The sequence below is a fragment of the Ahaetulla prasina genome, chromosome 4, assembly GCF_028640845.1.
Source record: "Ahaetulla prasina isolate Xishuangbanna chromosome 4, ASM2864084v1, whole genome shotgun sequence".
NCBI lineage: Eukaryota > Metazoa > Chordata > Lepidosauria > Squamata > Colubridae > Ahaetulla > Ahaetulla prasina.
In genome coordinates this window covers 85,738,802-85,765,444 of record NC_080542.1, presented here as the reverse complement: position 1 = coordinate 85,765,444, position 26,643 = coordinate 85,738,802, and the positions used below count along the sequence as shown (strand labels likewise).

The 26,643-nt window shown below is 41.8% G+C and overlaps 1 protein-coding gene across 6 annotated transcripts in view; it reads right to left on the bottom strand.

Moving 5' to 3' along the window:
- The window catches only part of LOC131196623 (C-C chemokine receptor type 5-like), a 62,006-nt gene that overhangs the window by 16,899 nt on the left and 18,464 nt on the right, over positions 1 to 26,643 (bottom strand). For 2 of the 6 annotated variants that reach the window (XM_058179642.1, XM_058179638.1), the window contains exon 1: positions 3,068 to 3,253. The exons of 1 other annotated variant lie outside the window; for it this stretch is intronic. The gene's annotated coding sequence lies outside the window, so the exon portion shown is untranslated. Of the gene's footprint in view, positions 1 to 2,854; positions 2,898 to 3,052; positions 3,254 to 26,643 lie in introns of those variants that run through there. 3 more of the 6 variants (XM_058179641.1, XM_058179640.1, XM_058179639.1) reach the window with 3 other exon arrangements.

The following is a 26,643-nucleotide window of genomic DNA, read 5'->3' as shown; positions in this document are numbered from 1 at the left end:
AAGTAGATATCAGACTAAGAGTTATCAGACTGCTTTTGAATGATTATGATGTATTATTTTTGATTGTTTTCAGGGGAAGTTAGGAACTGATGAGAATTGTAGGAGTATAATTAAGTTGGGACGAAATTTTTTTAGCATATGTTTGTTTTATTTTTAACTATACCTTGTGCTCATTCTGGGAAGTCGGGGGGGGGGGAGGGGGGAGGGGGGTTGTGTAGGGAGGGGGGAGGGGAGGGGGGGAAGGGGAGGAAATTTTTTGTAAAACTTTTTGAATTAAAAAAAAAGAAAAGAAAAAACAGATGCTTTGAGCTTTCAGATATATAAGGTACCCATTTGAAGTTATCCCCCGAAGCACTTGGTCCCCTGTGTTTTTAGAATGAAGTTGTTGATTATTTATTTATTTATTTATTTATTTATTTATTTATTTATTTATTATGTTTTTATTCTGTATACACAAAATGAGGTCTCAATGAACAACAAGTAAGCAACTCAATAGTACATCCTATACATATGTTTGCTGGCTTCTCAACCTACTGGACCATGCCAGATAAAAGTCTCTGCTAAACAAGTCCATTTTAACAGCCTTCCTAAAGGACATCTGGAAAAATCACTAGCCAATATGTCCCAGAAAGTCTGGTGTGGGCCTTGTGTGGTCAGTAGTCATACAACTCTGTTAAGAGTAATGCTAAGGAGGAAGGCTATGAAGAAATCTGTTTTGAAGGGCAAAATAATTTGAAGCACATTTCTCCTGGAACTGAGCCGTTTCCTCCACAATTGCTGCATAAGTCTTGATGAAAAGATACATTTGGTTTAATGTTCAAACAGGGGCCACTTATGGATCCATGATTTGCCCTTTGAATCTACATCACTGCACTACTATCTGCCAGCTTCCCAACTATGCCCTTTCCATTTAGTAACCCAAACAAAGTGAATGCAGGGAAATTGGTGAGAGCTTTGCCAGTTTCCATTTTCTCTCTATTCATAGGAAGAAAGAGCCTAGATACTATTTCTTTTCTTTTTCATGGATCTCCTTCGATTTGCTTTTAAAAGTTTGGGGAGTAAAAAGAATGGTAATGTGGAGCTGCCCTAATGTGGAGCTGCCTGGCTATTACTTGCATTGGAAAATGGTTTTGAAAGATAAAAGCAAGGAAAGAAGCAAGAATAAGCAGAATAACTCCAAAAGTTCCCCATCCAAATTAGAAACATATTCAAAGATCAAGTGATGCAAGCATTTTTAAACTCATAAGTAGTAACTTGAAAAGAAATTAGCTCTGAAGATGATTCAGTGACTTTACAATTTAAAGATGGAGACTCTGAGGTCTTTCAGATACTGTTGAACTAAGACTCCAGCATAGCTCACCACTGAACATACACTTTGAGTCATCCAGGTTTTACAGTTCAGCAACAGCTGCGCCTATTTTAGTTGGGGCCCCTGTGAGTTTTCTGATGTAGAACTCACATTCTCAACCACTGCATAAAAAAGAATCAGTCCCTGCATTACAAAGAATCTGAAGATGCAGCTAATCAGATAAGGTTAAATTATTGCTGTCTGGGTGGGTGGGACATTTAACCTCATTAAATACTTTCTATAAGCATCATTGTCCTCCTTTAATTTCTTCCATACAAATAGTTTCATTCTTATGGGAAACCTGGCAGTATTATTTAGTATGCCTATATGTACAAATGCATAAATGTAAATTTAAGCCTGCAGAAGACTTCTTAATATAACAAGTAGCATTTATTTGGCAGAGTAGGCAACAATTTTGGGCTGGTAGACAAATTAGAATTTTATAATATGTTGTAAGGATAGCACAAAATGGATGCCATGGGTGGGGCTCATCTATTAACAGATTATCATAGCAAAATAGATGCCAATCAGAAAACCATCATTTACCGAAAAGAACCTGATGAAATTATTCTGTATTATTTTTGTTGCTTCTAATAATTTGTCTTTTCTAGAAAAACTTTTAAACAACACACTAAACTACTTCTTTGTCAGTCTGAATGGATCCTTATAAAAATTGTATTAATGACTGTATATATTGGGATTCCTCCTTATTTATTAAATTAAGTTAAATTACATTATACCATTACATTTACAAGAAAACCTGGAAGATAGAATAAAACTGTTTTTAGCATAAAACTAATACCTATAGGCAGTATGTTTGATAGACTAGTAATAATTTATTTTATTCCCATTTCTCTGAAACTATTAAAAATATCCCCTTGTGTGTATACATATTCACACATGTACATATTACAAGGCTGGGACTGCTTAGAATTTTACTCCAACATCATCTTGGAAAAAGCCTGCACCAACCTAAGAAAACTATTCTACTTTCCACAGACAAACCAGCTTTATCTCACAGCATAAATTTCTCATTTAAATTACTATAAGCAGGTTATTATCCAGTTTATGAAGATATTTCTACTATAAACACATGAACAGACTCAAATTTTACAACGTTACAGAAAAATATTTTTCATATGGGTGAATTAATGTTTTTTCTCAAATTTCAGTAATTTGAATGACTGTTATATAAAACTGTTATAGCTGATCTATCGGCTTTCTCTTTCTAAGTTGTTCAGAAAACACAGAGCAGAGAAGAACTACTGTACACAGACAGTCACTTATATTTAGTCAAACTTCTGAAATGCAAACATCTGTACTAGCCAAAGATGTATACATTTAAAAAGCATGGAATGAAGAACTGTTGTTTTTGAAACTCAACATTTCTCTTCAAGCTTTATCTTCTATCATACTTTTAGCAGGATTTGTGATTACAGATGTGAACATATTTTATTCATATTTGTTCTCTAAATTTCTGTGCTATAATAAAATAAATTGACTTACCAGTTTAAAAACTTTTAAAAGTTAATCTTGACAGGATCATTCCCTTTTTGTCAGGTACATTATAAGTTAAAGAAAAAAATACATGTAAGGAAAAAAATAAAATACTATCTCTGTAGGAACTAAGGATTGTTCAAATTCTGCAAACTGTTAGCCAAGAAAGTGTATCTTTTTAAAAAAAATTAAGAATCAGTTCCTTACTTCTAAAAATAATACCTTGGCTGATTGGCACTTTCCACATCTGTTTCTTCTATATTTATTTATATCCCAACTTTATTAGTTTTGCATATAACTTAAAGCAGAACATAGATTCAATATATCTTCCTTTTATTTTTCTGACAGCAACAATCCTGTGAGGTGAGTTGGACTGAGAGAGTGTGACAGATCACCCTGCTATCTTTCATGCCTAAGGCGGACTAAAACTCAATAGTTTCACAGTTTCACCCAGATCTGTAAATTTCATTGCACAATTACAGTACAAACTGTCAAAACACACCCCAAATCTCTTGCCACCCACCCAGCCACCCAGCCACACATACACACACACACCACTAATTTTCAGATAAGAAATGTTTTATTGTTTTTTCCGGTTGTATAGATTAGTATCTATGATATCAGAAGTTAAGATTTTACTCAAGTTGCTTTTCAAAATACACAGGTGTATTCTAGTACCAGGCAGGTTTGAAAAATGGGTCAGTGTGCTGATGGCCAGATAAAGCCAGACCCATACGAGAGACAAATGAGTAATTACTGATATTTAGTCCTGGCTCTGTTAACAGGATTCCAGGTCAATGCTAGATAGGTCTGAATATCAAAATTGAAGAAAATGATTCTAATTATCTCTTGAGTTATTGCTTTCCTTTCTGGTTGGTGGAGAATCAAATGAAATGTTTCAATCTGAATCCCATGCATATGGTTCAAAGGTATTCTGTACATTTTGAGAACAAATTTGCAGAGATCCATCTGAAGTTTAAAAAAAATGGCTCAGTTCCATCTGTGTTGATCGGAATCTGGCAAGCTGGATCTGAAATGAAAATTTCCATTTATATAATCAAGCAGAAGAAAAGCACAGATGCAGTAAAACTGGCTTTTCCACATAACAGAGTGAAATATCCCAGAAAGCTAGGCTGTTAGAAGGGCACATAAAATACTATATTCATAAATATTGGTACAAAGGGGTTAGGTTTTAAAATATGTCTTTTTAAAGCCTGAACTGTTTTGTTTTAAGAATGATGTTTTGAAAGTTATGGTAGCAATAGTAGCATATTCTGTAGGGATTATTCATTTTAATGATTGAACAGAAGGAAATTATTAAAGAATGAATAAAATAAGCCAGCCTCAGGACCAGGCGATAGAGCAGGAAAAATTGGCACACAACTGTTCAGAATAAAAACAAATAACAATGAGGTGGAACTACATGAAACAAATATTCAAGTTGTCCTCACTACAGTCCAAACAGCTCTCAGTCATTGAAATTAAATATTCCTCTTCTCATTGCCATGGTAGCAAGGATGTAGTAAGTATCAGTGGTGGGTTCTAATTGGTGTTATCACTGGTTCATTTTCCGCACTTGCTATGCACGTGTGTTCTGTCCCCCCTTCCACTTCACGGAGAAACGCAAGTTTCACAATTGACACAGACCTGATTCTTCTGTAGGAAGCACAAGACTTGGCAGTGACCGTGCAGAGGCCTACCAAGTTCTGAAGTCTTAATCTCGGACAGAGATAAAAGCACTCGTGTCCCAGTCCTGTTGCCAAGCTTACAGGAAAGAAAGGCCTTTAACTTCTGATCGACCGAGCTGCAACACACGCTGGGTAGTTTTTTGTCCGTCATAAAGCCCAAGGGCAGCTCCACCCACTTTTATCCCCTATGGGGTATGGCTCGGTGACTCAGCATTCTCTGAGCCTGCCACACCTTTTCCTCTGTTGTTACGTTGCTGCCTCAGGTCGATCCAGGATTGATCGTCAGCAGCTGGAACTTGGGGCGTTGCCAGGGAGGAAGAGGAGGAGAGTCCTGGAGAGGGAGGCCTTGTCAGCTCCTCCTCCTGGCCTCCAGCTGGAACTTGGGGTGGTGCCAGCGAGGAGGGTCCTGGCAAGGGAGGCCTTGCTGGCTCCTCTCACTCACTCTCCGAGTCACTCTCCTCCATGAGAACAGGCTCAGGGGCCGGAGCCACAACAGCATGATTGGTGCGCACATGATCGCTTTGCTCACATGCACGCCAAATTTGCGCTTTGGACAAGCACATTCAGAGGCTGAACAGCTGAGGAATTGCAATCTGGTTGCAATGGTAGGTATAGTGCAGGGGCGGGCAGGAGGGCCCAGGTGACGGTCGGAGTGAACCGGTTCGCTGTCATTTCACCATCTCCGCTACCGGCTCTCCTGAACCAGGGAGAACCGGTAGCAACCCATCATGGTAAGGATAGTATAGTATGCTATGATACTATACTATAATGCTATTGTCTCTTGCATAGATTCCATAGATGCGTATTGATCTCTAGAATCAGAATGATGATGATTTAGAGAAATCTGTCCTACCTTGCATACTTGCTGTTAGATACCAGTAACAGAAGTTTTCCCTCTGGTCCATGTTTTAGGCAGGAAACTAATACAAAGGTGATTGGCTAGCTCTCCTGACAGCTCCCTATAAAAGGGCTGGCGGCCAGAGAGGCTAGCTGTTGGATTGTACAGAGTTGTTAAATAAAGAGCTATTGTTGAAGTCTGCCTCCTGTCTCTCTATCCACGAATCTAACACTGGAGATGAGGGTGGGATTCTGAGAGACATGGAGAATATAGAAAGAACTGACGAGACAATCCAGCTCAGTGGCAAATAGTGAACCGTGGCCATTTTGTGCACCAATTTCAATCAGCAAGAATGAAATGCCATTTGATCCAGCAAAGGAGAAGTGGGGCACTTATATGACTAGATTTGAGTGCTTCATGGAAGCAAATGACCTCCTCGGGTTATCGGACAACCAAAAGTGAGTGCTATTCCTGACCCACTGTGGGCATGATGTCTTCGACACCACCGAAGCCCTGTCTGAATCAATGCCAGTAGTCGGTACCGTGGCAAGTACTACAAAATACATTAAAAACACATTATGCTCTGGAACCATCAAAAACGGTGCAGCGTTATGAATTCCGGCACAGAGTGCAGCAGGATGGCGAGTCCATAAATCAATATGTCTCAGTACTCCATAAGGCCTCTGCTCACTGCGAATTCAGAGACTTGGACGATATTATGATCAATCAGATCATTTGTGGCAGGAAAGACCTCTGACTCCAGCAGAGACTTTTGGCCAAAACGAATCTGACATTGCAGGCTGCACTTGACGAAGCTCGGGCAACCGAGTCATCGAACTGAACAGCAGAGTCACTCCAGAAGCTGGCCACCATCCCAGCAGCTATGAAACCAATGGCAACAGTGCACGAAAACCTCTACCACGATGAGGAAGACAATGAAAGTGGAGACAAAGTATACTGCACCAATCGGAAGAGACCTACAGAGCATGAACCAAAGAGGCAACCGTGTGATAGTTGCGGGGGTCAGCATCCAAGAGCAACCTGTCGCTATAGAGATGCCATTTGCCACCATTGTGAGCAAAATGGGCATTTGGCAAGGGTATGCCAGGCAAGCCTGCCCGCTTACCCGCAAACTGGCCCAGATGCGCCAAAAGCAGAGGGACCAAAACCCAGTAGGCAGGAAGCATGGAAGCCCAGGCATGAAGCATCAGGCACGAAGGCCCTTGAAACAAACTATCAAACAAGAATAGGGCAAGCAAGCACGCCCTGCAAGAAGAAGCTTCATGTCACTATCCAACTCGAGGGTTCACCCTGTGACATACAGGCTCTTCAGTCACAATAATTTCATGGCAGGCATTGAAGTCTGCAGTTCCTGGCATCCAGAAAGCACAGCTCGTCTGCCAAATCTTGAAACTCAGCGACTACCAGGGAAACCGAATCCCCATCATTGGTTGCGGCTCTAGGGTGCAGTTCAACAAGTTCCAGGGGAACCTGCCCCTGATTGTTGTTGGAGGAAAACTTCCAAACCTCCTCGGACTTGATTGGTTCAAAGCCCTGGGGCTCGTTGTTACCAGCATCAATGCTATTGCCTGTTCCTGGACTGATGACCTCATTTGGGAGTTCCAACACATGTTTAATCCAGAGCTAGGCAAGTCCGTGGGCACCCCCATATCCTTCAGCCTAGACCCCAAGATCGCCCCCATCAGGTTAAAACCTAGGCAAGCTCCATTAGCCCTTAAACCAAGGATAGACAAGGAGTTGGACAAATCGATAAGACAGGGAATCCTGGAACCTATAGACCACGCAAAATGGGAGACCCCAATAGTGACTCCGGTCAAGAGTGATGGGTCGGTGAGCATCTGCATGGATTATAAATGCACGATAAACAAGGCACTCCAGCAGAGCGCATACCCAGTACTGATAGTCCAACAATAGTTGCATTCCCTAGGCCCTTTTTGCAGAATTAGATCTTGTGCAGGTGTACCTGCAACTGCTGGTAGATGGTGCTATGGCAGAGGCGCAGCTCATAGTAACTCGCAGAGGTGCATTCAAATGCCTTCACCTTCAATTTGGCATTAGCATTGCCTCAGGCCTCTTCCAAAGGTCATGGAGAGGTTACTGCAAAAAATTCCCGGGGTGATGCCATATTTTGACGGTATTAATCACCGCAGTCAAAAAACAACAACTAAAATCCCAGTTACAGGAAGTACTGGAAAAATTCAGATCTGTGGGGTTCTGAGTCAAGGGCAGCAAATGCCAGATCGGGGTCCCTGAAGTAGAATTCTTGAGCTACCAAATAAATGGGAAAGGGATACACCTGACACACAATAAGGTTAGGGCAATTCGAGATGCCCCCAGACCAAAAAACCAAATGAAGTTGCAAGTCTTTCTAGGCTTGTTCAATTTCTATAATTATTCCTTAAGAATAAAGCCACTGTTGCCAAGCCGGTCCACAAGCTCCTTGCAAAGAAGGACATATGGACTTGGGGGCACAAAGAGTCTGCTGCTTTTTTGGTGGTAAAATGTCTCCTATCAGCAGACAGTTTCCTAATCCAGTACAACAACACCTGCCATAGGTACTAGTGTGTGATGCTTCCCTGTTCCGGGTGGAGGCTGTGTTAAGCCACCAACTCCCAAATGAAACTGAGGCCCCTATTGCATATTTCTCCAGGACATTGTCTAGTGTGGAGAGAAACTACAGCCAGCTGGACAGGGAAGTGCTGGCTGCAGTGGTTGGGGTGAAACGATTTCACGAATATCTATTTGGGAGGGATTTTGACTTGATTATGGACCAGAAGCCTCTTTTGGGACTCTTGGCTGGGGATCGTCTGACTTCTGTGACCCTGTCACCATGATTTATGTGGTTCCTAGCTGCATACAGTTATAAACTATTGCACTGGCCTGGACGATCATTGGGGTATGCCAATGCCCTTAGTCGCTGCCTGCTGCTGGAGCTGTTGGATGACACTACCCCCAGCCTTCCCATTCTCCTAATAGACTGTCTGGATTCTGGCCTTGTAACCTCTGCCGATGTGACCAAGCACTTGGCTAGAGATGCTGTTCAAACCTTATTGAACTGAGTGTGAGCAGAATTCAAGCTGTTTGCAAACAGGCAGCATGAAATATCCTTGCAGGCTATAGGGTGACCGGGAAATTTGTTGTGGTCCATCAGCAGCCTACAGTGCTGGTGGCGGGATCAGACAGTGGTGAGGTGGAGGTGAGGCCAGGGCCATCGAGAAATGGGGTGTGGACTCCAGAGTCTCCAGGGCCTGAGAGTAGTGAGAGTGAGGTGCGGACTCCAGAGCCTCCAGAGGCCGAGAGTAGCGAGGAGGAGGAGCTGGGACAGCCTGTCCCTAATGCCTGAATGAGAAGAGCTGCCAAGAGGCAGGAGCAGCTCAAGCAGAGAGGTCACCTCGGGGGTAGGGCCAAGAGATAATTGGCCCCTCCCATAAGGTTTAAAAGGAGACCGGCATCAGTGTCTCAGGCTGAAGACCCTGAAGCAGGAGTATATCAGTGAGTTTCGGCTGCTTAGCCAGGATTCCGCCTGGAATGAGACAGCTCTTATGGATGCGTTCCAGGACAGCTTAGTGGAGGAGTTGCAGGATGAGCTGGTTCGGGCTGACATCCCTCCAACCCTAGATGCACTGGTGCATCTGTGCCTTCGGGTTGATACCCGGTTGCAAACACAGACCAGTTGCCGGGCCCACCAGGAGACCAGTGTGGTTCCCGCCAGGCGTGAGGTTCCGATTCCACAGGGGAAGCTCATGGAAATAGATGTAGCCCGTGTCCGTCTATCAGCAGTGAAGAAACAGAGTCGACAGTCAGGGGTGTTGTATTGTTGTTTGCACTGTGGGGAGCCTGGGCATTTTGCCGCTTCTTGCCCAAAGAAGCAACAAAGGGAGCAGGCTCCTGTGCCTGCCCCAAAGCCCCCAAAAACCTTGTCGGGAAACTCCCTGAGCCCAATCTAAGGAAGACCTTGGATCGGGCACCCACCAAGACCAAGGAGCGCCAGCGGACGTGGAGCCCGGACCCACTCGACACCTGCTTTTGGCAGTAAGAATATGTGTGTCCAATACGCAGCAGGGAATTCCGGCACACACCTTAATGGATTCCAGAGCTACTACCAACTTTATGGACGCGGTGTTTGCAGCCCAATATTCAGTTCCTCAGTGTCCATTGGATTCTCCCCTGGTTGTGGAGACCATCGATGGACGGGTGCTTCAGTCTGGGCCTATCACGGCCGGCACGCAACCCTTGCACCTAACCATCGGGTCTCATGAGGAAACCATCCAGTTCTATATTACCTCTGGCCTGCACTTTCCCTTAGTTCTGGGCTTGGCTTGGCTCCAGGTACGTGACCCGCAGATCTGTTGGTCCCAGAACTTCATCGCTTTTCCGAGCTTGCAATGGACCACATCCGCCAAGTCTGCGCAGGCCAGTTGCTGGGTCCAGCTGTGGTGTCCTTGCCTCCCGCACTCGAGGACTTTGCAGATGTGTTCAGCGAGAAGGAGGCAGACCAATTGCCCCCGCACCGGCCATATGACTGCCCCATTGATTTGATCCTCGATGCACCACTCCCAGCAGGGCGCTTGTATTCAATGTCAGACCCACAGGTGGCTGCATTACGGGACTTCTTGGACAAGATCCTGGCTCAGGCTTTATCCAACCCTCCTCGTCACCCTTGTCTGCCCCGGTCCTGTTCATGAAAAAGAAAACCGGAGACTTGAGGCTTTGCTGTGACTATCGCAAGTTAAATGCCATCACAGTGCACAACCGGTATCCCCTGCCTCTTATTTCCAAACTCTTGGAACGGCTTTGGGAGGCTACCATGTTCACTAAATTGGTCTTGCGAGGGGCCTGTAATCTTGTTCGGATCCATCCCAGGGATGAATGGAAGACAGCGTTCGGCACCCGCTATGGGCACTTTGAGTATACCGTCATGCCGTTTGGACTGACCAATGCTCCTGCCGTCTTTCAACATTTCATGAATGATATTTTTAGGGACCTCTTAGACAAGTTTGTCGTTATTTATCTTGATGACATCCTGATCTACTCCCCCTCCCTAGAGAGCCACCAACAGCATCTCCGCCAGGTCCTGCACCGTATCCGGGAGAATCATCTGCATGAGAAACTGAAGAGATGCCAGTTTTTCCAGTCCACCATTGATTTCCTGAGGCATTGCATTTCCCCCGAGGGCATTGCTATGGAGCCGAGCAAGGTGGAGTCTGCGTAGTTGGCAGCCTCCTCAACGGGCGAAGGATGTTCAGTGCCTTCTCGGGTTTGCCAACTACTATCGGACCTTTATCCCCAGCTTTGCTACTTTGATTGCACCTCTCATTTGGCTTCTGCAAAAGAAAGTCCCGTTTTGGTGGGGTGTCCCCGAGCAGCAGGCATTCCAGGCCTTGAAATGGGCCTTCATGAAGGAACCTATCTTGAAGCATCCTGATCCCCATCGTCCATTTGTGGTGGAAGCAGATGCATCAGATGTGGCCATTGGTGCGACGTTGCTCCAGGCTTGCATGTCTGCACATATTATTCCAGGAAGCTTAACTCCTCTGAGCGTAACTACACCATCTGGAAGAAGGAGTTACTGGCTATTAAGATGGCGTTTGAGGCCTGGAGACATCTTCTGGAGGGGGCCCGGCATCAAATCGAAGTCCGGATGGACCATAAAAACGGAGTTCTTACAGACCGCCCGGAAACTGAACCAACGGCAGATTCGGTGGTCCCTCTTCTTTACTGGTTTCATTTCCGCATGACCTACATCCCAAGTGGTCACAACCAAAGGGCAGATGCACTCTTGAGGAAACTGGAGTATTCCCATCTCGCAGACCCACTTCTGCTGCGGACAGTGTTGCCCATATAGTCCTTCTCCGTGGTTCAGGAACCAGTGGATCTGCGGGTCCAGATACGGGAAGCACAGTGGCACGATGCTTACGTAGAGTTACGCAAGAAAGAGGTAGGACCCGACTCTCCATGAATGTTTCATGAGGAACTTTTGCAGTACCGAGACCAGCTCTATGTGCCGGTAGGACCACTTCGAGGACTTATCGTGTCACAGTGTCATGATAATCCTGCAGCGGGGCACTTCGGCCTCTTCAAGACCCTGAATCTAGTGTCACATACTTTTTGGTGGCCCCGCTTACGACATGATGTTCAGGCATATGTTACGTCCTGTGTTCGCTGCCAACAGGCCAAGTCAGCAGCGGGAGCCCCACCAGGGCTACTCCAGCCATTGTCAACACCAGAGAGACCTTGGGGGGCCATTTCCATGGACTTCTTGACAGATTTGCCTCTGTCTTCTGATTTCACGACCGTGTTCGTGGTGGTGGACATGCTGATGAAGCTGGCGCATTTCATTCCATGTCAGGGGTTACCGACGGCTCACGCCACCGTTCGCATGTTTATCCAACATGTCTTCCGGCTCCACAGCCTACCAGATAGGGTCGTATTGGACCGAGGGGCTCAATTTACTGCCTGGTTTTGGAAAGGAGTGATGACAGCTTTGGATGTAAAAATCTGCCTGGCATCGGCACATCATCCGGAAACTGATGGCGGGACTAAAAAAGTGATTGGCATTTTGGAGCAATACCTGCGCTGCTTCGTGAACCAGCAATTGGTCTGAGTATCTGGCAGTAGCAGAGTTTGCATTTAACAACTCGCAACATACCTCCACGCAAACAACTCCTTTCCTGGCTAATGTCGGATATCACCCTCGGTCCTTTCCCCTCACACAACTTGATTCCCTGGTACTGGCAGCTAAGGATTTCCTGTCTGAATTGCAGGCTGTCCATCAGGTGGAGAGATGGTATCTTGAGAAAGCCAAGGAGGACTACAAAAGAACCGCAGACCGATCTCGACGGGCGACGCCACCATTGGCTGTGGGGGATTGGGTCTGGTTATCCACCAAGCATCTCTCGTTTGACCGGCCAGTCAGGAAACTAGACCACCGGTACCTTGGCCCATACCCTGTTGAGGCGGTTATCGACCTGGTCGCCTACTGCCTGACCTTGCCACGCTCGATGCGTGTTCACCCAGTGTTTCATAGATCCCTCCTTGTCCCAGAACGGCCTCTTCCTGGTTATCTGCCACTTTTTCTTGGAATTTCACCAGTGTTTCTTGAATAATTTGGAGCTTATTTTGCATAGTCTGCATTGTCGATTCTGTTTTATCTTTTTCTTTCTCTGACATATTTTCATTTGACTGATGAGTTGTGGAGATGCTATAGATGTTGGGTTAGAGATGAGCTTTTTTCCTGTTCTTGTTACTATTGATGTGGTTGATATTATTAAATTTCCTGTAAATTTTTTCCACAATATCATAAAAGTGTAATCTTCTAATACTTAATATTTACTTCTTACCACTAATTCCTATATATATCAATTCCTTTAAATTATTTAATTATCACCACACAGATCAAACTTTACTCTTCTGATATGCTTTAATAGTCTCTCCCCTCCATTTCCGCCCCCAAGTCAGATTTGCTAATCAATGAATTGATAATCAGTTAATTCAAATATTTTCACTGTAATTATTATTTTATATTATCAAATAATCAAAATATATCCTCCTGTTTAATCCTTTCAAACTTATCCAAAAAATTCCTTAAAGTTAAGTTTCTGTATCTTTTATAACCTCTCCTTTTCAAATATTATCAACAAACCAAATAGTTTTTTCCCCCTCAGATAATAATTTTTATCAATATGTATGTTAACTATAATGAATTCCAACCAGATTTTTTTAAAATTCTCTTTTTGGTTTTTTTCTTCTTCTTTCCACTCCCTATTGCATCAGATTGTCCATTCAGGCTTAGTCACGTTCAAGTCCAGTACACAGTCTTTAGTTTTCCAGTCTGTCTCTTATAATTGTTTCTTTTTTATCTTTTTATCCCTCTTATTCCAGTCCACTCTTTCTTCTTCTCAGTAGATATTAGTAGATATTAACCGGCAATTGTCCACGTAACTGTCTATTGATCTCTTCCAAATTACTCCCTTTTCATTCCACTACATCAAAACTGCCAAGTCCGCCAGTTTAAATATGGGAACTCCTTAATTTAAAGTTTAAATCCTGTTTGTTTTATCTTCGCTGTTTTTTCTTCTCGTGGTGCACTTAGATCCTTAACTCATGTCCAGTTTTTACAGTTTATTACTTTGTATCTTCTTTGTTAATTGCTCCTTCTGTACCTTCTGTTACTTTGTTGCCTTTGTTCGGTCGTCTCCTGCTGAGTGCTCTCCTTCCCAGCCACTGCTCTCTTTACCCTCTGTGACTCTCTTGTTCGTGGTTTCTTTGGTAAAAATTCTCACTTTTACTTTTTTTTTTTTTTTACATTTATACCCCGCCCTTCTCCAAAGACTCAGGGCGGCTTACACTATGTTAAGCAATAGTCTTCATCCTATTTGTATATTATATACAAAGTCAACTTATTGCCCCCAACAATCTGGGTCCTCATTTTACCTACCTTATAAAGGATGGAAGGCTGAGTCAACCCTGGGCCTGGTGGGACTTGAACCTGCAATAATTGCAGGCAGCTGTTGTTAATAACTTTCACCAATCCTTCATGACTGCCGATGCTGAGATCCTTTTTTGCTTCCTCACTACGCGGCCGCCATTGCTCTTGATCTGCCCTAAAGACAGATTTTTTCCTGTCGGATTTAAGAGGTTCAGCTTTTGTTCTCCTGGACGCTAGCATCTCGTCCAAAGAACAAAGCCTTCTCCTTTAATTTCCCAAATTCTCTGGGTTTGGGAATGCCCTTAAAAGGGCTCCTTTTCAGGAATTAGTTGGGTTTTCGGGAGCCTTAAAATGTACCCTCATCTACTTCGCTCTGGTGCCTCGGGCAGGAAGTCCGTCCTTCTCCCTGATTCTCACTCTGTAATATGCTTCTCTTAGGTCTAGCTTGGTGAATACTGTCCCTTTGCTAGATGGGATAGTATGTTTTTCATGAGCGGGAGGGGCTACATATTTACCATGCACACATCATTTATTCCCCTAAAATCCACACATAATGTCATCAGTTCATTTTTCCCCCCCATTAAATAAGACTGGAGCCTCCACTTGAGATTTCACTGGCTGAATGAAGCCCTGGACTAGGTTCTTCTCTATGTATTCCCTTAGGTGCCTCATCTCCCTGGCAGACATGGAGTACATCTTAGGCTTTGGTAGCTTCACCCCTGATATGATCTTAATGGCACAATCAGTTGGGAAGTGAGGAGATAGCACATTGCACTCCTCCTTGCTGAACATCCTGGCTAGGTCTTGGTACTCCTTGGGGGGGGGAGTCCCCAGCAGGTTGGTGGTAGCTGCCGTCACTTGCTCTGGACCTTCCTCCCTCTCTTCCCACAGATTTGCTCATGAGGAGGGGTGAGAGCCTCTTGGTAGTCTCATCTTCTGCCTCCCTCCTTCCCACCAGATCATGGGTCCCCACTTATCTAGCCATGCTAGCCCTAGGATTATTGACTCCATCATCTTAAGGACAACAATGAACCGGATCATCTCTCAGTGTTGGGCCATCTCTAGCCTAACTAGTTCTAGTAAGTGGATGGCGGGTGCCCCTCCCAGCAGGGAGCCATCCATCAGCTCAAAATTAATGGATTTGGATAGTCTCTTTGGTCGAATCCTCAGCTTGACAGCAGCTGGCAAGCTAGTGAGGCTATTAGGGCCTCAAACTTCCCCTGAGCTCTGGGTTGGGTGCTGTGATGATGATGAGAATGGAGAAAGGACAGATGGCTCCACTTACCATCGGGTCACACTCCCCATTTTCCTTGCTGTTGTAAGGGGCCAGTACAGGCTCCCCATTGGCTGGAGTTTCCTCATCCTCCGAGCTGTGGGAAGGGACCTCCTGGAGAGCAACTTTGGACTTCTCATGCGCCTTTCTGAGTGGCTTCCTTGGTTTACCAGGGCCTGGTGGGTAAGTCTTTGGCTTGGGGGTGGGTGCTGGGTGCTGGGCACTCGGTGGCCTGGTGGCCTGGGTGGACACACCAGAAGCACTGGAATGGGGCTGGGCACCTCTCTAAGGGAACCCCATCATGGCAGCTGTGTTTGCTCGCTTCTCAGTGGGTGGCTTCTCCAGAGCCCTTCATGCAGGGGTGAAATCTAAAAATTTTCCCTACCAGTTCTGTGGGTGTGGCTTAATTGGTGGGCGTGGCTTGGTGGTCAGATGACTGGGTGGGTATGGCCAATAACAATAAATAATAAAAATAATAAACAAAGTATACAAAACAATAAGAGGTACCAAAAACCAACTTTCACACTTTACACACACACAACACAACACAACTGACTCACACACAATGTAAAAGCAGCTGCACTTCACCCAAAATGGCCCCTGGAACATGCAGGAACCTCACACAGCCACAAAAAGCTCAAAAACCAACTTTCACACTTTACACACACACACACACACACACACACACACACACACACACACACACAATGCCACATACAGCTTTGTGAGATTTTGTGTGTTTGTGTAGTTAGTGTGAAACACTACAGAAACACACCAACACATCAGCTGCACAAATATTTTATTTTATTATTTTATTTTATTTATATTTTTTAGATCAGGGGTCTCAAACCTTAGTAACTTTAAAGTTTGTGGACTTCAACTCCCAGAGTTCCTCAGCCAGAAAAGCAGGCAGATTGAGTTGCTCACTGAGTAATGGATTACAGGCAGGCAGATTCAGTTGCTAGCTGATGCAACTGATGTAAAGCATGGCTTTGCCAGCCCGAAAGGAGCAGCAATAAGGCAAGTGGGGACGGGGCATTGGGTGGGCATGGGTTGGGACTGTTGTAAAAGGTTGTTAAAAATGATTTTAAAAATCTGTGATGATGAGGCAACTCATCTGGGATTGCCAGAGGAAAAAAAGATTTTAAAAGCTCCTCTGACGATTCCAGCTGAAGTTGCCTCATAGCAGCCCAGAACCTCTTAAAGGGATTTTTTCTACAAGCTCTTCGGCTGAAGAGCTTGTAGAAAACATGTTTGTTAAGGTTCTGGTGATGAGGAACTCAGCTGGGATCACCAGAGGAGCCTTTTTTCAGCCGAAGAGGTTGTTTAAAAAAAAGAGTTTAAAGGGTTCTGATGATCCCAGCCAAGCCATGGGATCATCAAAGGCTTTTTTTTTTACTTTTAAAGCATGTTTTTGGCTGAAGAAAAACTGCTTTTAAAAGTAAAATAAAATCTCTGATGATGGCGCGGCTCAGCAGGGGCAGAGGGGGGGCAGGGATTTTTGCTATCGGTTCTCCGAACCACCAGCCACCATCGCTAGCGGATCAGGCGAGCCAGTCTGAACTGGATGTATTTCATCCCTGCCTTCATGGTTTCATCTGTCCCCTTTGGCATGCATTCCTTCAGCTCCGCATCCAACTTGGTGGCTGCTCAGTACCAATCACTGAGTTTGTTGGGCAATCCCTGGTAGATGTAAGTCTGCCGTAGTTTATGCTTGTAGTTCAGCCAGCTTTGAAGTAATGGACAAGCAGTTGCTCTGGTCAGTGCCTCATCTTCCCCATGATTCAGCAGAAATCACAGATGTATGCTTGTACAGATGAGCCCCTCTGTTTCATAGTTTGCAGCTCTGCCTCTGCTCGCTGGGCACACATGACATCCTCAAAATGGTTTCTGAGTTCTTCCAGGAACATGCCAACATTCCCCAATTTCTGAGCATTCTCCTTGTGGAGGTTGGCTGTACACATGGTGGCCTTCCCTTCCAGTCCCACTACCATTGCCCTCTGGTTGGGATAGTCAGGGGCATAGCCCTCTAAGTGGCCTCTGGTGGCTCAGCAGACTAAATCTATCTGTTATTAACACAGCTGCTTGCAATTACTGCAAGTTCAAGTCCCACCAGGCCCAAGGTTGACTCAGCCTTCCATCCTTTATAAGGTAGGTAAAATGAGGACCCAGATTGTTGGGGGCAATAAAAGTTGACTTTGTATATAATATACAAATGGATGAAGACTATTGCTTAACACAGTGTAAGGCGCCCTGAGTCTGCAGAGAAGGGCGGGATATAAATTCAAATTAAAAAAAAAAGTATGCAACTGTTTGGCTCAGAAAAATGCCAACTAATTCAGGTCTCCATTGAACGAGGCTCTGAACAAGGGGGGGCGTTCCATCATCTTCTGTGGTGGCTGCCAGTGGAGGGGCTGCCTTTCAGGGGCCCCTCGAGGTTGCTGGGCCTCACGTGGTCTGGGAATTCCAAGCTGGGCTGCAACAGCTGCACCAATTGGGCTAGCTGGCCACTGCCAGTGCCTTGGGCTGGGCTGGGGACTGATCTTCCCCCTTGAGGGCCTCTGAAAACCAGCTGGGACCTCTACTCTACCTCCCTTCTTTCCATTCCTGATCCCCTCTCTACCTGAGGCTTCTGGGCTAGGCTCGAAGCAGCCAATGGGTGAAACTTTGGGCTGGCCAGTCAGAATCAGCTGGCAGGACTTTGGTTTCCCTGCTCAGCGTACATCTCCACCAGGCAGCAGGGTGCCCTGCCTCCGACCTCCCATCCCAGCCATGATCTGGTATCCTGGAAACTCATTTCATTGAGCCTCTCTCTGAGCTGCTCCAGCTCTTGGCCAACTGGAATGGTTGAGTAATTCCAGTCCTCCCCCTCATCCTCTTCAGTCACTCTCTGCTCTCTCCACTTCGTCAGGTGTGATCCAGAGATCTCCAGCACCCACACTGGGGCTTCGGTTGCTGATGCCTGCCACCATCCCTCGGCTTCGGTCAGCTGAGGGCTCTCTGCCGCCACTGGCTCTCCATGGTCTGTCAGCATTTTGGCTCCCTCCACATGAACTTTTGGGTGGACATCCAGCTGCTAGGCTTACCCCATGGCTGGCACAGTCACTGAAGCCATCACCAGGATCCCCTAGGACTCACTCATTTTGACTCCCTTCAATGTCCCCTCTGCCATCTCTCCCTGAGGTTCTCTGCCCCTTCTGTTCCATCACAGGCGGTCAGCCAGGTCTTGAGGCTCCTGGGCAGATTTTGGTATGTTGAAGAGAGTTAGCTTGATGTAATGGTTCCAAGTAATGAAATTCGGGAAGTCAGTCATAGGTTCACGCCTGGCTTCAACAGGTGTCCGATGACATGACCTTGGTTCATATGTCAGCTGGTTGATGTTATGATTAGCCAACATGGTGTCTGCCAGGACTCATTGTTTAAGTGGGATCTTGTTTCTACCCTTCAGTGTGACTCTGGTGCTCCTCAACAAAATATCCATTGTGTCTGAATGTCCATCAAGATCTTACACTGGCCCGATGTCTGATTTTTTCCACATAGACCACCCTATCCTTGAATGACTGGGTGGACTGAACATTAACATTTGAACTACTGTAAGTCCATGTATTTGCCATATGCTTAAAAAAAATCCTATCATCTCCTACTAGCAGCAAGTGCACCGGTTCCTCTTTCTTCCTTTAATTACTGAACTACTCCCCAATCCATTTTTGTTGCTTTTAGTTTCTATTGCAAGTTTAAATTGCTTTTTGCTTTAGTCTCTCTGAGTTTCTTTTTGTCAACATTAGCTTCCTGATGGTATACTACCTTGATCACATTCAATTTCCTAAACATATCTTTCTTTATTATTATTTAATTTGAAAGTTTTCTCATGAACATTTCCTAAGGTACTCGCATATTTTATTCTGACTGAAACAGTGTGTGACTGGACTTCTTGTATCTTAGTTTGGAGAAGTTTCCAATTTTTGATCTTCTGTTCATGGAATCCCAATGAACATTTGTCTCTTTTTTAAAAATTTAGTTCCAAAAACTATTGGATTACAACAGTGGTGGGTTTCAAATTTTTTTACTACCGGTTCTGTGAGTGTGGCTTGTTTGGTTGGCATGGCTTAGTGGTAATATGACTGGGTGAGAGTGGCTTGGCAGTCATGTGACTGGGTTGGAGTGGCTTGGCACTCATGTGACTGGGTGGGAGTGGCCAAGTCGATGTCACTGAATTCTTTGCCCCAATGAATGACCTACAAAAAGAAGATATATAAAAAGGTAGTTTATTATTTCCTGCACTTACTACTTAAATAAGAATAAAATAAGAACACAAAACAATAAAAGAGGTACACAAGTACTTACATAAAAATGATAAAAGTGTTGTGTGTCTTCAACATCACTATTTTGCTCTAATGAATGACCTGAAAAAAGAAGATATACAAAAAGGAAGTTTTTAATTCCATGAACTTACTACTTAAATAAGAATAAAACAATAAAAGAGGTACACAAGTACTTACATAAAAGTGTTATTTGTCTTTAGCTTTAGGAAGTTTCCACATTGTTCTTTCATTGCCACCCTCCTCACTTGTACTTTTCTTAATCTGAACTCTTGGATCATCGGCTGTGTGATGGTGTACCCTTAACCATTGTCTGACAGTGGGGTTGGGTCCTATTCTTATAGAGATAGACCAGTCACGCTAATGGTCATCAGGCTGCTTATGTTGGAAACAGTTAGGCGACTTCTCTGTTATGAACATATGAGGTTCATTTTTGAAAAACCCATTTCTGCAGAATTTACAGCAATTATTATGACACTATCTTTAGCTTTTTTTTAATACTGTCAGGAATTCTATAGTTCTTGAGATATTTTAAAACATTTTCTATGAAATCTCTATAATCATTCATATTAATTTGGTAATTAAAATTGTCAGTAAATTCAAGCAATTGTTCTTCAGTTTCTGCCATGGAACTACTACTTCTTCAGTATTCCAGTAATCTAGCTGCAAAAAATTGAGAAATCATAATTTATTTATGTCTTGCTATTGGCTACCTGTCTTTAAATGTTCGCAATCCATTAGTTTTTTCTTCAAATTGGTTATGATGCTTTCCAAAGTTTTTCCTGAGGAAGTCGGACAAACCGATGATTTTGTACAAATTTTATATTTTTGAAGGCTTCTGAAACAATTACTCCATCAACCTTTTTTTTTGTATTGACCCTTTCCCTGTCTATGTATTTGAAATGCCTTAATTGATCTTAGCACAAGTTTTTCAGCTTTTATGATGTCTGTATCTCTTCCTTGCAGTGCATTGACAGAAGAGAAATTTTGTTTAGAATATCGATCATCAATGCCAAATCATTTAAAAGATATATATTTTCCAGATGGGCAGCCATATCTGAGTAGCCAAACACATTTTCAGATTCTGTGCAATAATGCTGGTAAAAATTTTGGTTTTAATTTTGCAATGAAATCAACTAAAATGCTTTAAAAGGTAAAAAAAAAAGCTCCAAGGATCACAGCTGTAGTGCATGATTGTCAGAACCTTTTTTTATGGGGATGGGGGATCCATTTTTGCTCCCAACTGGCTTCCCTGAAACCTGCTAGGCCAAAAACGGGGGGGCTGGGGGGTCCGTGTTTGAAAGAGAGAGAGAAAGAAGAAAGAAAGAAAGAAAGAAAGAAAGAAAGAAAGAAAGGGAAGGGAAGGAGGGAAGAAAAGGGAGAGGAAAAAAGAATTACAAACTTGACACTAGACGCAGCTTCAGAAGATAATCCAGGGCTGGAAGGGACCTGGCGCTCATCTAGTCCTACTCCAGCAGGACATTGTTAGTGAGTTTCTGTCTTTTGATCCCCCAATCACATGGTTACATAGCCATGCCCACTCAGTCATATGACCCTACCCCACCAAGCCATGCCCACCAAGCCACACCCACAGAACCGGTAGGAAAGAAATTTAGATTTCACCACTGATGTGACTGGGGTCCAACAAACAAGAAAGATAAAGTGTTCCAGCCAAGAAGTTAGATCAAGAAGAATGACTTTTATAGGTACATTCACAGATTAATGATAAATTCTTTTTCATGAAAATTATTCCTTAGTTCAAAAAATAGGAATATATGAATTAGGTTGAGTATTTAGGTCAATACAAGTCAAGTAGCTATTCCAGAGTTAGTGGTGTAACCATGGTTAGAAACAGTGGTAAAGCAAGGTATGGGTTTAAAACCAGAAATATTTTGTTGGGTATTTTAAAGGAATACATATTTAATTTTACACATGTTAACAGCTGCTAGATTTGTGTTGGCACAACAGTGGAAAAACAAAGATATGAAAATGAATAAAAAAAATATTAGAATGTGCAGAAATGAATAAATTAACAATTTAAATCAAGGAAAAGTCTTGGAATACTTTTTAACGTGGGATTTCTTTTATCAATAGAATTTTTTTTTTTATTGGCCAAGTGTGATTGGACACACAAGGAATTTGTCTTGGTGCATATGCTCTCAGTGTACATAAAAGAAAAGATACGTTCATCAAGGTACTAACTAACTTACTAACTTAATTACTAACTAATGGCTAACTAACAGAAACAGAAGTTGGAAACTAAAAGTATGAAAGAAAATACCAATTATATAAGGAAAGTTCACTAAACTGGATAAGCAAATAGTATTAGTATTTGATTATGATTAATGTGTAGATAACTGCAGGACCATACACTCCTGGCCCCCCCAAAACTAGGACTGTGCCTAGAAAACACTGAAAGAATAACAACAGGTTTCCCCAAAAGACTGCAGTTAAAACCAATTTTTTCCTAACCCTAAGGACAGGAAAGACAAAGGCACTGGAATAAAAACCATCATCAAGGCATTTTATTTATTTTATTTTATTTTTTATTTATTTATTTTTGTCACACAGTATATATAAGCATAAGCATGAAATATTTATACAATATATAAGCATATATATGAGTATGAGTATGTAATAACTATATAATTGGATATAACGAAGGAAAACAATAGGACAGGAACGGTAGGATATTGTGCTCTTATGCACGCCCCTTACAGACCTCTTAGGAATGGGGTGAGGTCAATGGTAGATAGTTTTTGGTTAAAGTTTTGGGGATTTTGGGAAGAAACCACAGAGTCAGGTAGTGAATTCCAAGTATTAACAACTCTGTTACTGAAGTCATATTTTCTGCAATCAAGATTGGAGCAGTTAACATTAAGCTTAAATCTATTGTGTGCTCGTGTATTGTTGCTATTGAAGCAGAAGTAGTCTTTGACAGGAAGGACATTGTAATAGATGATTCCATGAGTTAAACTCAGCTCATGTCGAAGGTGGCGGAGTAAATTTTCTAAACCCAGGATTTCAAGTCTGGTGGCATAAGGTATTTTGTTGTATTTGGAGGAGTGGAGAACTCTTAATATTTCTGGACACGTTCAGTTGTACTGATGTCAGAAATGAGGTATGTGTTCCAAACAGTCGAGCTGTATTCAAGAATTGGTCTAGCAAATGTTTTATATGCTCTGGTTAGTAGTGTAGTGTTTTTGGAGAAGAAGCTACGCAAGATTAGGTTTACAACTTTTAAAGCCTTTTTTGCGATGTAGTTACAGTGGGCTTTGGCACTTAGATCATTTGATATGAAAATTGTGGGATTTATTTATTTATTTATTGTGGGAAGTATAGTATACCTCAAAAAGACAGTGCCAGAAACCTCAGAAAACAGTGCCAAGAAACTCAAGCCAGCCCTTTCCCCAGGAAAAAGCACCAGCTGAAACGAACACTTAACTACAGCCATTAAGATAAGGGGAATCAGGCTAAAAATAACTCACCTGGAGCTCCCTATTTCCTCTTTCCTGGCAGAAAATTAATTAGAACTGAATAGCTGAATATCCAATCATCTAATTAATTAATTATTATTAGAATTAATCCCCAGGATAGGAAATACAAAAGATCTGGACCAAGATTAAACCAGGAAAATGAAACCCAGAGCAATCAAAAACACATCAAAACCCATCAAGCTGCAGGAGCTCACAAAACTTGCACAAAGCTGAACGTATCAAAGCAGCTATTGAGTCACATAAAACTTGGTTGCTGCAAGAGGCAACCACCTCACAAAAATTACACAACCTCAAAAACCAGTTATCACATTTACACACAGAATCTCACAAAATTTGCACAAATCTGCATATGCCATATATTGACTCACATAAAATGCGACCACATTTTATGTGACTCAATAGCTTGCTTTTATGTGTGCAGCTTTATGCAAGTTTTGTGAGATTGCGTGTTTCTGTAGTGGGTGTGGATTGCTACACAAACACACAGAATCTCACAAAGCTTGCACAAATCTGAATATGCTAGCTATTGAGTCACATAAAACACAACAACATTTTATGTGATTCAATAGCTTGCTTTTATATGTGCAGCTTTGTGCAAGCTTTATGACATTGTTGTGTCTGTAGTGAGTGTGAATCACTATATAAACACACAGAATCTCACAGAGCTTACACAAATCTGAACCAGGGGTGGGTTTTAAATTTTTTAATACCGGTTCTGTGGGCATGGCTTGTTTGGTGGGCGTGGCTTGTTGGTCATGTGACTGGGTGGGTGTGGCCAACTTGACATCACTCACGTCAAAGGTTAGGGTTAGGGTGCCTGGCGTTTCCTCACCTCAAAGGTCTCAATGAGATACAATTTCCCTGTCTATTTATTTACTACTACTGAACATCCAAAATATATTATTAAATCCTATGTGTGTACATACATATTACATAGTATAGTGTGTATAGGCACACAAAAATATACATTATCTAACCTTTTTAACGATTTCAAAACCTGTAGTTCTTTCTAACTCTTCTTTTTGTTGTATATTCATATTTTTAATTATCATCTTTGTCTTTTGCTGATTCACCTTAAATCCAGATACTTTGCCATACTGACCAATTATATCTTTTAAACCAGTAGCTGAGTATATTGGTTGAGATACAGTAACAACCAAGTCATCTGCAAAAGCTCTTAATCTGTAATCTTGATGTTTAACTCTAATTCCCTTTATTCGATCGGAACCACGTATTTTATTCAGAAGAATTTCTAAAGTTAAAATAAAAAGTAATGGAGACAGGGGACATCCCTGTCTCGTCCCTTTCCCAATTTTAAAAGTTTCTGTTAACCCACCATTTACTATTATTTGTGCTGTTTGCTTCTGATATATTGCTTTAATTGCATGGATAAAATAATCCCCAAATTGCATTTTTTCTATTACTTTAAATAAAAACTGCCAATCCAATCTATCAAAAGCTTTTTCAGCATCCAAAAAAAAGAACGCCGCTGAGACTTGGTTGTTTCGTTCCAAATATTCAAGTAAATTTACAATTTGCCTCACATTATATCTCATCTGCCTACCCTTAATAAATCCTGACTGATCATTATGAATTATTTGATTCATCACTGGCATTAATCTATTAGCAAGTATCTTGGCAAATATCTTATAATCAGTATTTAAAAGTGATATAGGCCTATAATTCTCTGCTTTAATACCATCTCGATCTTCCTTCGGTATTAACGAAATAAAGGCTGTCCTCCATGAAGGGGGAACATCTCCTCCCATTTGAATTTTATTAAATAACTCTTTAAGTGGTTCAACCATCTCATTTTGTAAATTTTTATAATAAACAGCTGTTAAACCATCTGTACCTGGTGCTTTACCGATTTTAATTTGCTTAATTGCTAACAAAATTTCCTCTGAAGTAATTGATTCAGTTCTTCTCTTTGATTTTCTGTAAGCTCACAAATATTTTGTTGTTGTAAATATCTTTCTATCTCTGTATCATCAATCATATCCCTAGTATATAACTTACTATAATACTCTAAAAATGCTTTTTTAATCAAGTTCTTTTGATAAACTTCCTTACCCCTATATTCTATTTTATCAATCGTTCGTGATTTCTGTTTTTTCCTTATTAAATAGGCAAGCCATCTTCCTGGCTTATTGGCATTATTAAACGTATTATGTTTTACATATTGTAAACTAATTGCTACTTGATCTGCCATCAACATGTTAAACTGACCTCTTAATATATTTATTGATTCTTTTATTTTACTATTTCCTGGGCTATTTATCAATAACTGTTCTTTCTTTTTAATTTCCTCTTCCAATTCCTTTTTCTTTTTCTGCAATTTATTTTTATATTTAATATTCATTTGTATAAGATTTCCTCTCATATACGCCTTACTAGTGTCCCAAATCATCTCTATAGATGTTTCTTTTTTCATATTCATAATAAAAAATTCTTTCATTTGCTTTTTACATTCATTTACATTTTGTTCATATTTAAACAAATTCTCATTCAACCGCCATGATCTCCTAGCCTCCTTTTCCCGATCAAATTCAATCCAAACCGGACTATGATCAGATAGAGTTCTTGAACAAATCTTCGTCTTCTTCACTCTAGAGTACAAATCATTAGAAATCAAAATAAAATCAATCCTCGAAAATGATTGATGCCTGTCAGAAAAGAAGGTAAAATCCCTCTCTTCTGTATTATATTCTCTCCAAATATCTCTTAATTCCAAGTCCTCCATCATTTCAAAAAAAGCCTTTGGTAATTTCGCCCGGCTTGATATCTTCCTTTAACTTTTTTGTTTCAAATGATACCGGTGCTTAAGAATGACACCAAATTACAGGAATGGCAAAAGGGGGTTAATAACTTTATATGGATGGGCAAAAAGCCAAGAATAAAATTAAAAATAATGCAGGATATAAGGGAAAGGGGGGGTCTTAAAATGCCTAATTTAAAATTGTATTATGAAGCAGTTGTCTTATCATTAATTACTGATTGGATTAATTTGACTGAGGAAAGAGTTTTGAATATAGAAGGTTATGGTTTGTTATATGGGTGGCATGCTTATTTATTATATGATAAGAAAGTAGATAAAATATTTAAAAATAATATAATTAGAAATGCATTATTGAGGGTCTGGAGGAAATATCAATATAAATTAGATGGAAAGATTCCAATATGGGCAATCCCGAGACACATGATAGAAAATATAAATATATATCAAAAGATGGAGGTAGTTACCTATAAAGAACTTCTTTGTATGGAAAAGGGGGAATTACAATTAAAATCCAGAGAAAAGATGGGGGAAGAAGGGAAAAATTATACATGGTTCCAATATGGACAATTACAAGCTAGATGGAAACTAGATCAAAAAATAGGTGTTAAGCAAACTGAGGATAATTTGTTAAAACAAATGAGAGATCAAGGCCAACAGCATATTAAGAGGTTGTATAGTGTATTAGTAGAAATAGACTCAGAGACTGAACTGGTTAAGGATTGTATGATTAAGTGGGCACAAAATTTTCAGCAACCGATAATGTTGGAAACTTGGGAAAGAATTTGGGTGAGGAATGTGAAATTTACAGCGCAAAATATGAGAGAAAATTTTTATAAGATGTTTTATAGATGGCATTTAGACCCCAAAAAGTTGTCATGTATGTATTCTAATGTACAGGCTAAATGTTGGAGATGTGACTGTGAAGATGCCACTTATTACCATATATGGTGGACTT